Source organism: Pleurodeles waltl, chromosome 10 (assembly GCF_031143425.1).
Source record: "Pleurodeles waltl isolate 20211129_DDA chromosome 10, aPleWal1.hap1.20221129, whole genome shotgun sequence".
Lineage (NCBI taxonomy): Eukaryota > Metazoa > Chordata > Amphibia > Caudata > Salamandridae > Pleurodeles > Pleurodeles waltl.
This window is the reverse complement of record NC_090449.1, coordinates 438607341-438620569: the sequence shown is the minus strand read 5'-3', so window position 1 is coordinate 438620569 and position 13229 is coordinate 438607341.

Below are 13229 nucleotides of genomic sequence, written 5' to 3'. Positions count from 1 at the left end.
TCTACAGGTAGGCACTTTGCAAAAAACACCTCTGTTTTCTTTCAAAAATTTGGATGTGTCCACGTTGCGCTTTGGGGTGTTTCCTGTTGCGGGCGCTAGGCCTACCCACACAAGTGGGGTATCATTTTTATCGGAAGACTTGGGGGAATGCTGGGTGGAAGGAAATTTGTGGTTCCTCTCAGATTCCAGAACTTTCTGCCACAGAAATGTGAGGAACATGTGTTTTTTTAGCCAAATTGTGAGGTTTGCAAAGGATTCTGGGTAACAGAACCTGGTCCGAGCCCCACATGTCACCCCATCTTAGATTCCCCAAGGTCTCTAGTTTTGAGAAATGCACAGGTTTGGTAGGTTCCCCTAGGTGGCGGCTGAGCTAGAGGCCAAAATCTACAGGTAGGCACTTTGCAAAAAACACCTCTGTTTTCTTTCAAAAATTTGGATGTGTCCACGTTGCGCTTTCGGGCGTTTCCTGTCGAGGGCGCTAGGCCTACCCACACAAGTGAGGTATCATTTTTATCGGGAGACTTGGCGGAACGCTGCGTGGAAGGAAATTTGTGGCTCCTCTCAGATTCCAGAACTTTCTGCCACAGAAATGTGAGGAACATGTGTTTGTTTAGCCAAATTTTGAGGTTTGCAAAGGATTCTGGGTAACAGAACCTGGTCCGAGCCCCACAAGTCACCCCATCTTGGATTCCCCTAGGTCTCTAGTTTTCAGAAATGGGCAGGTTTGGTAGGTTTCCCTAGGTGCCGGCTGCGCTAGAGGCCAAAATCTACAGGTAGGCACTTTGCAAAAAACACCTCTGTTTTCTTTCAAAAATTTGGATGTGTCCACGTTGCGCTTTGGGGCGTTTCCTGTCGTGGGCGCTAGGCCTACCCACACAAGTGAGGTATCATTTTTATTGGGAGACTTGGGGAAACGCTGGGTGGAAGGAAATTTGTGACTCCTCTCAGATTCCAGAACTTTCTGCCACTGAAATGTGAGGAACATGTGTATTTTTAGCCAAATTGTGAGGTTTGCAAAGGATTCTGGGTAATAGAACCTGGTCCGAGCCCCACAAGTCACCCCATCTTGGATTCCCCTAGGTCTCTAGTTTTCAGAAATGCACAGGTTTGGTAGGTTTCCCTAGGTTCCGGCTGAGCTAGAGGCCAAAATCTACAGGTAGGCACTTTGCAAAAAACACCTCTGTTTTCTTTCAAAAATTTGGATGTGTCCACGTTGCGCTTTGGGGTGTTTCCTGTCGTGGGCGCTAGGCCTACCCACACAAGTGAGGTATCATTTTTATCGTGAGACTTCGGGGAACGCTGGGTGGGAGGAAATTTGTGGCTCCTCTCAGATTCCGGAACTTTCTGCCACAGAAATGTGAGGAACATGTGTTTTTTTAGCCAAATTATGAGGTTTGCAAAGGATTCTGCGTAACAGAACCTGGTCCGAGCCTCACAAGTCACCCCATCTTGGATTCCCCTAGGTCTCTAATTTTCAGAAATGCACAGGTTTGGTAGGTTTCCCTAGGGGCCGGCTGCGCTAGAGGCCAAAATCTACAGGTAGGCACTTTGCAAAAAACACCTCTGTTTTCTTTCAAAAATTTGGATGTGTCCACATTGCGCTTTGGGGCGTTTCCTGTCGCGGGCGCTAGGCCTACCCACACAAGTGAGGTATCATTTTTATCGGGAGACTTGGAGGAATGCTGGGTGGAAGGAAATTTGTGGCTCCTCTCAGATTCCAGAACTTTCTGCCACAGAAATGTGAGGAACATGTGTTTTTTTTAGCCAAATTTTGAGGTTTGCAAAGGATTCTGGGTAACAGAACCTGGTCCGAGCCCCACAAGTCACCCCATCTTGGATTCCCCTAGGTCTCTAGTGTTCAGAAATGCACAGGTTTGGTAGGTTTCCCTAGGTGCCGGCTGAGCTAGTGGCCAAAATCTACAGGTAGGCACTTTGCAAAAAACACCTCTGTTTTCTTTAAAAAAATTGGATGTGTCCACGTTGCGCTTTGGGGCGTTTCCTGTCGCGAGCGCTAGGCCTACCCACACAAGTGAGGTATCATTTTTATCGGGAAACTTGGGGGAACGCTGGGTAGAAAGGAAATTTGTGGCTCCTCTCAGATTCCAGAACTTTCTGCCACAGAAATGTGAGGAACATGTGTTTTTTTAGCCAAATTTTGAGGTTTGCAAAGGATTCTGGGTAACAGAACCTGGTCCGAGCCCCACAAGTCACCCCATCTTGGATTCCCCTAGGTCTCTAGTGTTCAGAAATGCACAGGTTTGGTAGGTTTCCCTAGGTGCCGGCTGAGCTAGAAGCCAAAATCTACAGGTAGGCACTTTGCAAAAAACACCTCTGTTTTCTTTCAAAAAATTGGATGTGTCCACGTTGCGCTTTGGGGCGTTTCCTGTTGCGGGCGCTAGGCCTACCCACACAAGTGAGGTATCATTTTTATCGGGAAACTTGGGGGAACGCTGGGTAGAAAGGAAATTTGTGGCTCCTCTCAGATTCCAGAACTTTCTGCCACAGAAATGTGAGGAACATGTGTTTTTTTAGCCAAATTTTGAGGTTTGCAAAGGATTCTGGGTAACAGAACCTGGTCCGAGCCCCACATGTCACCCCATCTTGGATTCCCCTAGGTCTCTAGTTTTGAGAAATGCACAGGTTTGGTAGGTTTCCCTAGCGGCCGGCTGAGCTAGAGGCCAAAATCTACAGGTAGGCACTTTGGAAACAACACCTCGGTTTTCGTTCAAAAATTTGGATGTGTCCACTTTGCGCTTTGGGGCGTGTCCTGTCGCGGGCGCTAGGCCTACCCACACAAGTGAGGTATCATTTTTATCGGGAGACTTGGGGGAATGCTGGGTGGAAGGAAATTTGTGGTTCTTCTCAGATTCCAGAACTTTCTGCCACAGAAATGTGAGGAACATGTGTTTTTTTAGCCAAATTTTGAGGTTTGCAAAGGATTCTGGGTAACAGAACCTGGTCCGAGCCCCACAAGTCACCCCATCTTGGATTCCCCTAGGTCTCTAGTGTTCAGAAATGCACAGGTTTGGTAGGTTTCCCTAGGTGCCGGCTGAGCTAGTGGGCAAAATCTACAGGTAGGCACTTTGCAAAAAACACCTCTGTTTTCTTTAAAAAAATTGGATGTGTCCACGTTGCGCTTTGGGGCGTTTCCTGTCGCGAGCGCTAGGCCTACCCACACAAGTGAGGTATCATTTTTATCGGGAAACTTGGGGGAACGCTGGGTGGAAGGAAATTTGTGGCCCCTCTCAGATTCCAGAACTTTCTGCCACAGAAATGTGAGGAACATGTGTTTTTTTAGCCAAATTTTGAGGTTTGCAAAGGATTCTGGGTAACAGAACCTGGTCCGAGCCCCACAAGTCACCCGATCTTGGATTCCCCTAGGTCTCCAGTTTTCAGAAATGCACAGGTTTGGTAGGTTTCCCTAGGTTCCGGCTGAGCTAAAGGCCAAAATCTACAGGTAGGCACTTTGCAAAAAACACCTCTGTTTTCTTTCAAAAATTTGGATGTGTCCACGTTGCGCTTTAGGGCGTTTCCTGTCGCGGGCGCTAGGCCTACCCACACAAGTGAGGTATCATTTTTATCGGGAGACTTCGGGGAACGCTGGGTGGAAGGAAATTTGTGGCTCCTCTCAGATTCTGGAACTTTCTGCCACAGAAATGTGAGGAACATGTGTTTTTTTAGTCAAATTATGAGGTTTGCAAAGGATTCTGGGTAACAGAACCTCGTCCGAGCCTCACAAGTCACCCCATCTTGGATTCCCCTAGGTCTCTAATTTTCAGAAATGCACAGGTTTGGTAGGTTTCCCTAGGGGCCGGCTGCGCTAGAGGCCAAAATCTACAGGTAGGCACTTTGCAAAAAACACCTCTGTTTTCTTTCAAAAATTTGGATGTGTCCACATTGCGCTTTGGGGCGTTTCCTGTCGCGGGCGCTAGGCCTACCCACACAAGTGAGGTATCATTTTTATTTTGAGACTTGGGGGAACGCTGGGTGGAAGGAAATTTGTGGCTCCTCTCCCATTCCAGAACTTTCTGCCACAGAAATGTGAGGAACATTTGTTTTTTTAGCCATATTTTGAAGTTTGCAAAGGATTCTGGGTAACAGAACTTGGTCCGAGCCCCACAAGTCACCCCATCTTGGATTCCCCTAGGTCTCTACTTTTCAGAAATGCACAGGTTTGGTAGGTTTCCTTAGGTGCCGGCTGAGCTAGAGGCCAAAATCTACAGGTAGGCACTTTGCAAAAAACACCTCTGTTTTCTTTCAAAAATTTGGATGTGTTCACGTTGCGCTTTGGGGTGTTTCCTGACGCGGGCGCTAGGCCTACCCACACAAGTGGGGTATCATTTTTATCGGGAGACTTGGGGGAATGCTGGGTGGAAGGAAATTTGTGGTTCCTGTCAGATTCCAGAACTTTCTGCCACAGAAATGTGAGGAACATGTGTTTTTTTAGCCAAATTATGAGGTTTGCAAAGGATTCTGGGTAACAGAACCTGGTCCGAGCCTCACAAGTCACCCCATCTTGGATTCCCCTAGGTCTCTAATTTTCAGAAATGCACAGGTGTGGTAGGTTTCCCTAGGGGCCGGCTGCGCTAGAGGCCAAAATCTACAGGTAGGCACTTTGCAAAAAACACCTCTGTTTTCTTTCAAAAATTTTGATGTGTCCACATTGCGCTTTGGGGCGTTTCCTGTCGCGGGCGCTAGGCCTACCCACACAAGTGAGGTATCATTTTTATCGGGAGACTTGGGGAACGCTGGGTGGAAGGAAATTTTGGCTCCTCTCAGATTCCTGAACTTTCTGCCACAGAAATGTGAGGAACATGTGTTTTTTTAGCCACATTTTGAGGTTTGCAAAGGATTCTGGGTAACAGAACTTGGTCCGAGCCCCACAAGTCACCCCATCTTGGATTCCCCTAGGTCTCTATTTTTCAGAAATCCACAGGTTTGGTAGGTTTCCTTAGGTGCCGGCTGAGCTAGAGGCCAAAATCTACAGGTAGGCACTTTGCAAAAAACACCTCTGTTTTCTTTCAAAAATTTGGATGTGTCCACGTTGCGCTTTAGGGCGTTTCCTGTCGCGGGCGCTAGGCCTACCCACACAAGTGAGGTATCATTTTTATCGGGAGACTTCGGGGAACGCTGGGTGGAAGGAAATTTGTGGTTCTTCTCAGATTCCAGAACTTTCTGCCACAGAAATGTGAGGAACATGTGTTTTTTTAGCCAAATTTTGAGGTTTGCAAAGGATTCTGGGTAACAGAACCTGGTCCGAGCCCCACAAGTCACCCCATCTTGGATTCCCCTAGGTCTCTAGTGTTCAGAAATGCACAGGTTTGGTAGGTTTCCCTAGGTGCCGGCTGAGCTAGTGGCCAAAATCTACAGGTAGGCACTTTGCAAAAAACACCTCTGTTTTCTTTAAAAAAATTGGATGTGTCCACGTTGCGCTTTGGGGCGTTTCCTGTCGCGAGCGCTAGGCCTACCCACACAAGTGAGGTATCATTTTTATCGGGAAACTTGGGGGAACGCTGGGTGGAAGGAAATTTGTGGCTCCTCTCAGATTCCAGAACTTTCTGCCACAGAAATGTGAGGAACATGTGATTTTTTAGCCAAATTTTGAGGTTTGCAAAGGATTCTGGGTAACAGAACCTGGTCCGAGCCCCACAAGTCACCCCATCTTGGATTCCCCTAGGTCTCTAGTGTTCAGAAATGCACAGGTTTGGTAGGTTTCCCTAGGTGCCGGCTGAGCTAGTGGGCAAAATCTACAGGTAGGCACTTTGCAAAAAACACCTCTGTTTTCTTTAAAAAAATTGGATGTGTCCACGTTGCGCTTTGGGGCGTTTCCTGTCGCGAGCGCTAGGCCTACCCACACAAGTGAGGTATCATTTTTATCGGGAAACTTGGGGGAACGCTGGGTGGAAGGAAATTTGTGGCCCCTCTCAGATTCCAGAACTTTCTGCCACAGAAATGTGAGGAACATGTGTTTTTTTAGCCAAATTTTGAGGTTTGCAAAGGATTCTGGGTAACAGAACCTGGTCCGAGCCCCACAAGTCACCCGATCTTGGATTCCCCTAGGTCTCCAGTTTTCAGAAATGCACAGGTTTGGTAGGTTTCCCTAGGTTCCGGCTGAGCTAAAGGCCAAAATCTACAGGTAGGCACTTTGCAAAAAACACCTCTGTTTTCTTTCAAAAATTTGGATGTGTCCACGTTGCGCTTTAGGGCGTTTCCTGTCGCGGGCGCTAGGCCTACCCACACAAGTGAGGTATCATTTTTATCGGGAGACTTCGGGGAACGCTGGGTGGAAGGAAATTTGTGGCTCCTCTCAGATTCCGGAACTTTCTGCCACAGAAATGTGAGGAACATGTGTTTTTTTAGTCAAATTATGAGGTTTGCAAAGGATTCTGGGTAACAGAACCTCGTCCGAGCCTCACAAGTCACCCCATCTTGGATTCCCCTAGGTCTCTAATTTTCAGAAATGCACAGGTTTGGTAGGTTTCCCTAGGGGCCGGCTGCGCTAGAGGCCAAAATCTACAGGTAGGCACTTTGCAAAAAACACCTCTGTTTTCTTTCAAAAATTTGGATGTGTCCACATTGCGCTTTGGGGCGTTTCCTGTCGCGGGCGCTAGGCCTACCCACACAAGTGAGGTATCATTTTTATTTTGAGACTTGGGGGAACGCTGGGTGGAAGGAAATTTGTGGCTCCTCTCCCATTCCAGAACTTTCTGCCACAGAAATGTGAGGAACATTTGTTTTTTTAGCCATATTTTGAAGTTTGCAAAGGATTCTGGGTAACAGAACTTGGTCCGAGCCCCACAAGTCACCCCATCTTGGATTCCCCTAGGTCTCTACTTTTCAGAAATGCACAGGTTTGGTAGGTTTCCTTAGGTGCCGGCTGAGTTAGAGGCCAAAATCTACAGGTAGGCACTTTGCAAAAAACACCTCTGTTTTCTTTCAAAAATTTGGATGTGTTCACGTTGCGCTTTGGGGTGTTTCCTGACGCGGGCGCTAGGCCTACCCACACAAGTGGGGTATCATTTTTATCGGGAGACTTGGGGGAATGCTGGGTGGAAGGAAATTTGTGGTTCCTGTCAGATTCCAGAACTTTCTGCCACAGAAATGTGAGGAACATGTGTTTTTTTAGCCAAATTATGAGGTTTGCAAAGGATTCTGGGTAACAGAACCTGGTCCGAGCCTCACAAGTCACCCCATCTTGGATTCCCCTAGGTCTCTAATTTTCAGAAATGCACAGGTGTGGTAGGTTTCCCTAGGGGCCGGCTGCGCTAGAGGCCAAAATCTACAGGTAGGCACTTTGCAAAAAACACCTCTGTTTTCTTTCAAAAATTTGGATGTGTCCACATTGCGCTTTGGGGCGTTTCCTGTCGCGGGCGCTAGGCCTACCCACACAAGTGAGGTATCATTTTTATCGGGAGACTTGGGGAACGCTGGGTGGAAGGAAATTTTGGCTCCTCTCAGATTCCTGAACTTTCTGCCACAGAAATGTGAGGAACATGTGTTTTTTTAGCCACATTTTGAGGTTTGCAAAGGATTCTGGGTAACAGAACTTGGTCCGAGCCCCACAAGTCACCCCATCTTGGATTCCCCTAGGTCTCTATTTTTCAGAAATCCACAGGTTTGGTAGGTTTCCTTAGGTGCCGGCTGAGCTAGAGGCCAAAATCTACAGGTAGGCACTTTGCAAAAAACACCTCTGTTTTCTTTCAAAAATTTGGATGTGTCCACGTTGCTCTTTAGGGCGTTTCCTGTCGCGGGCGCTAGGCCTACCCACACAAGTGAGGTATCATTTTTATCGGGAGACTTCGGGGAACGCTGGGTGGAAGGAAATTTGTGGTTCTTCTCAGATTCCAGAACTTTCTGCCACAGAAATGTGAGGAACATGTGTTTTTTTAGCCAAATTTTGAGGTTTGCAAAGGATTCTGGGTAACAGAACCTGGTCCGAGCCCCACAAGTCACCCCATCTTGGATTCCCCTAGGTCTCTAGTGTTCAGAAATGCACAGGTTTGGTAGGTTTCCCTAGGTGCCGGCTGAGCTAGTGGCCAAAATCTACAGGTAGGCACTTTGCAAAAAACACCTCTGTTTTCTTTAAACAAATTGGATGTGTCCACGTTGCGCTTTGGGGCGTTTCCTGTCGCGAGCGCTAGGCCTACCCACACAAGTGAGGTATCATTTTTATCGGGAGACTTGGGGGAACGCTGGGTGGAAGGATATTTGTGGTTCCTCTCAGATTCCAGAACTTTCTGCCCCAGAAATGTGAGGCACATGTGTTTTTTTAGCCACATTTTGAGGTTTGCAAAGGATTCTGGGTAACAGAACCTGGTCCGAGCCCCACTTGTCACCCCATATTGGATTCCCCTAGGTCTCTAGTTTTCAGAAATGCACAGGTTTGGTAGGTTTCCCTAGGTGCCGGCTGAGCTAGAAGCCAAAATCTACAGGTAGGCACTTTGCAAAAAACACCTCTGTTTTCTTTCAAAAATTTGGATGTGTCCACATTGCGCTTTGGGGCGTTTCCTGTCGCGGGCGCTAGGCCTACCCACACAAGTGAGGTATCATTTTTATTTTCAGACTTGGGGGAACGCTGGGTGGAAGGAAATTTGTGGCTCCTCTCCCATTCCAGAACTTTCTGCCACAGAAATGTGAGGAACATTTGTTTTTTTAGCCAAATTTTGAGGTTTGCAAAGGATTCTGGGTAACAGAACTTGGTCCGAGCCCCACAAGTCACCCCATCTTGGATTCCCCTAGGTCTCTATTTTTCAGAAATGCACAGGTTTGGTAGGTTTCCTTAGGTGCCGGCTGAGCTAGAGGCCAAAATCTACAGGTAGGCACTTTGCAAAAAACACCTCTGTTTTCTTTCAAAAATTTGGATGTGTTCACGTTGCGCTTTGGGGTGTTTCCTGACGCGGGCGCTAGGCCTACCCACACAAGTGGGGTATCATTTTTATCGGGAGACTTGGGGGAATGCTGGGTGGAAGGAAATTTGTGGTTCCTGTCAGATTCCAGAACTTTCTGCCACAGAAATGTGAGGAACATGTGTTTTTTTAGCCAAATTATGAGGTTTGCAAAGGATTCTGGGTAACAGAACCTGGTCCGAGCCTCACAAGTCACCCCATCTTGGATTCCCCTAGGTCTCTAATTTTCAGAAATGCACAGGTTTGGTAGGTTTCCCTAGGGGCCGGCTGCGCTAGAGGCCAAAATCTACAGGTAGGCACTTTGCAAAAAACACCTCTGTTTTCTTTCAAAAATTTGGATGTGTCCACATTGCGCTTTGGGGCGTTTCCTGTCGCGGGCGCTAGGCCTACCCACACAAGTGAGGTATAATTTTTATCGGGAGACTTGGGGAACGCTGGGTGGAAGGAAATTTGTGGCTCCTCTCAGATTCCTGAACTTTCTGCCACAGAAATGTGAGGAACATGTGTTTTTTTAGCCAAATTTTGAGGTTTGCAAAGGATTCTGGGTAACAGAACTTGGTCCGAGCCCCACAAGTCACCCCATCTTGGATTCCCCTAGGTCTCTATTTTTCAGAAATCCACAGGTTTGGTAGGTTTCCTTAGGTGCCGGCTGAGCTAGAGGCCAAAATCTACAGGTAGGCACTTTGCAAAAAACACCTCTGTTTTCTTTCAAAAATTTGGATGTGTTCACGTTGCGCTTTGGGGTGTTTCCTGTCGCGGGCGCTAGGCCTACCCACACAATTGGGGTATCATTTTTATCGGGAGACTTGGGGGAATGCTGGGTGGAAGGAAATTTGTGGTTCCTGTCAGATTCCAGAACTTTCTGCCACAGAAATGTGAGGAACATGTGTTTTTTTAGCCACATTTTGAGGTTTGCAAAGGATTCTGGGTAACAGAACCTGGTCCGAGCCCCACATGTCACCCCATCTTGGCTTCCCCTAGGTCTCTAGTTTTGAGAAATGCACAGGTTTGGTAGGTTTCCCTAGGTGCCGGCTGAGCTAGAGGCCAAAATCTACAGGTAGGCACTTTGCAAAAAACACCTCTGTTTTCTTTCAAAAAATTGGATGTGTCCATGTTGCGCTTTGGGGCGTTTCCTGTCGCATGCACTAGGCCTACCCAGACAAGTGAGGTATCATTTTTATCGTGAGACATGGGGGAACGCTGGGTGGAAGGAAATTTGTGGCTCCTCTCAGATTCCAGAACTTTCTGCCACAGAAATTTGAGGAACATGTGTTTTTTTAGCCAAATTTTGAGGTTTGCAAAGGATTCTGGGTAACAGAACCTGGTCCGAGCCCCACAAGTCACCCCATCTTGGATTCCCCTAGGTCTCCAGTTTTCAGAAATGCACAGGTTTGGTAGGTTTCCCTAGGTTCCGGCTGAGCTAAAGGCCAAAATCTACAGGTAGGCACTTTGCAAAAAACACCTCTGTTTTCTTTCAAAAATTTGGATGTGTCCACGTTGCGCTTTAGGGCGTTTCCTGTCGCGGGTGCTAGGCCTACCCACACAAGTGAGGTATCATTTTTATCGGGAGACTTCGGGGAACGCTGGGTGGAAGGAAATTTGTGGCTCCTCTCAGATTCCGGAACTTTCTGCCACAGAAATGTGAGGAACATGTGTTTTTTTAGTCAAATTATGAGGTTTGCAAAGGATTCTGGGTAACAGAACCTCGTCCGAGCCTCACAAGTCACCCCATCTTGGATTCCCCTAGGTCTCTAATTTTCAGAAATGCACAGGTTTGGTAGGTTTCCCTAGGGGCCGGCTGCGCTAGAGGCCAAAATCTACAGGTAGGCACTTTGCAAAAAACACCTCTGTTTTCTTTCAAAAATTTGGATGTGTCCACATTGCGCTTTGGGGCGTTTCCTGTCGCGGGCGCTAGGCCTACCCACACAAGTGAGGTATCATTTTTATTTTGAGACTTGGGGGAACGCTGGGTGGAAGGAAATTTGTGGCTCCTCTCCCATTCCAGAACTTTCTGCCAAAGAAATGTGAGGAACATTTGTTTTTTTAGCCATATTTTGAGGTTTGCAAAGGATTCTGGGTAACAGAACTTGGTCCGAGCCCCACAAGTCACCCCATCTTGGATTCCCCTAGGTCTCTAGTTTTCAGAAATGCACAGGTTTGGTAGGTTTCCTTAGGTGCCGGCTGAGCTAGAGGCCAAAATCTACAGGTAGGTACTTTGCAAAAAAACACCTCTGTTTTCTTTCAAAAATTTGGATGTGTTCACGTTGCGCTTTGGGGTGTTTCCTGACGCGGGCGCTAGGCCTACCCACACAAGTGGGGTATCATTTTTATCGGGAGACTTGGGGGAATGCTGGGTGGAAGGAAATTTGTGGTTCCTGTCAGATTCCAGAACTTTCTGCCACAGAAATGTGAGGAACATGTGTTTTTTTAGCCAAATTATGAGGTTTGCAAAGGATTCTGGGTAACAGAACCTGGTCCGAGCCTCACAAGTCACCCCATCTTGGATTCCCCTAGGTCTCTAATTTTCAGAAATGCACAGGTTTGGTAGGTTTCCCTAGTGGCCGGCTGCGCTAGAGGCCAAAATCTACAGGTAGGCACTTTGCAAAAAACACCTCTGTTTTCTTTCAAAAATTTGGATGTGTCCACATTGCGCTTTGGGGCGTTTCCTGTCGCGGGCGCTAGGCCTACCCACACAAGTGAGGTATCATTTTTATCGGGAGACTTGGGGAACGCTGGGTGGAAGGAAATTTGTGGCTCCTCTCAGATTCCTGAACTTTCTGCCACAGAAATGTGAGGAACATGTGTTTTTTTAGCCAAATTTTGAGGTTTGCAAAGGATTCTGGGTAACAGAACTTGGTCCGAGCCCCACAAGTCACCCCATCTTGGATTCCCCTAGGTCTCTATTTTTCAGAAATCCACAGGTTTGGTAGGTTTCCTTAGGTGCCGGCTGAGCTAGAGGCCAAAATCTACAGGTAGGCACTTTGCAAAAAACACCTCTGTTTTCTTTCAAAAATTTGGATGTGTCCACGTTGCGCTTTAGGGCGTTTCCTGTCGCGGGCGCTAGGCCTACCCACACAAGTGAGGTATCATTTTTATCGGGAGACTTCGGGGAACGCTGGGTGGAAGGAAATTTGTGGTTCTTCTCAGATTCCAGAACTTTCTGCCACAGAAATGTGAGGAACATGTGTTTTTTTAGCCAAATTTTGAGGTTTGCAAAGGATTCTGGGTAACAGAACCTGGTCCGAGCCCCACAAGTCACCCCATCTTGGATTCCCCTAGGTCTCTAGTGTTCAGAAATGCACAGGTTTGGTAGGTTTCCCTAGGTGCCGGCTGAGCTAGTGGCCAAAATCTACAGGTAGGCATTTTGCAAAAAACACCTCTGTTTTCTTTAAAAAAATTGGATGTGTCCACGTTGCGCTTTGGGGCGTTTCCTGTCGCGAGCGCTAGGCCTACCCACACAAGTGAGGTATCATTTTTATCGGGAAACTTGGGGGAACGCTGGGTGGAAGGAAATTTGTGGCTCCTCTCAGATTCCAGAACTTTCTGCCACAGAAATGTGAGGAACATGTGTTTTTTTAGCCAAATTTTGAGGTTTGCAAAGGATTCTGGGTAACAGAACCTGGTCCGAGCCCCACAAGTCACCCCATCTTGGATTCCCCTAGGTCTCTAGTGTTCAGAAATGCACAGGTTTGGTAGGTTTCCCTAGGTGCCGGCTGAGCTAGAAGCCAAAATCTACAGGTAGGCACTTTGCAAATAACACCTCTGTTTTCTTTCAAAAAATTGGATGTGTCCACGTTGCGCTTTGGGGCGTTTCCTGTCGCGGGCGCTAGGCCTACCCACACAAGTGAGGTATGATTTTTATCGGGAGACTTGAGGGAACGCTGGGTGGAAGGAAATTTGTGGCTCCTCTCAGATTCCAGAACTTTCTGCCACAGAAATGTGAGGAACATGTGTTTTTTTAGCCAAATTTTGAGGTTTGCAAAGGATTCTGGGTAACAGAACCTGGTCCGAGCCCCACAAGTCACCCCATCTTGGATTCCCCTAGGTCTCCAGTTTTCAGAAATGCACAGGTTTGTTAGGTTTCCCTAGGTTCCAGCTGAGCTAAAGGCCAAAATCTACAGGTAGGCACTTTGCAAAAAACACCTCTGTTTTCTTTCAAAAATTTGGATGTGTCCACGTTGCGCTTTAGGGCGTTTCCTGTCGCGGGCGCTAGGCCTACCCACACAAGTGAGGTATCATTTTCATCGGGAGACTTCGGGGAACGCTGGGTGGAAGGAAATTTGTGGCTCCTCTCAGATTCCGGAACTTTCTGCCACAGAAATG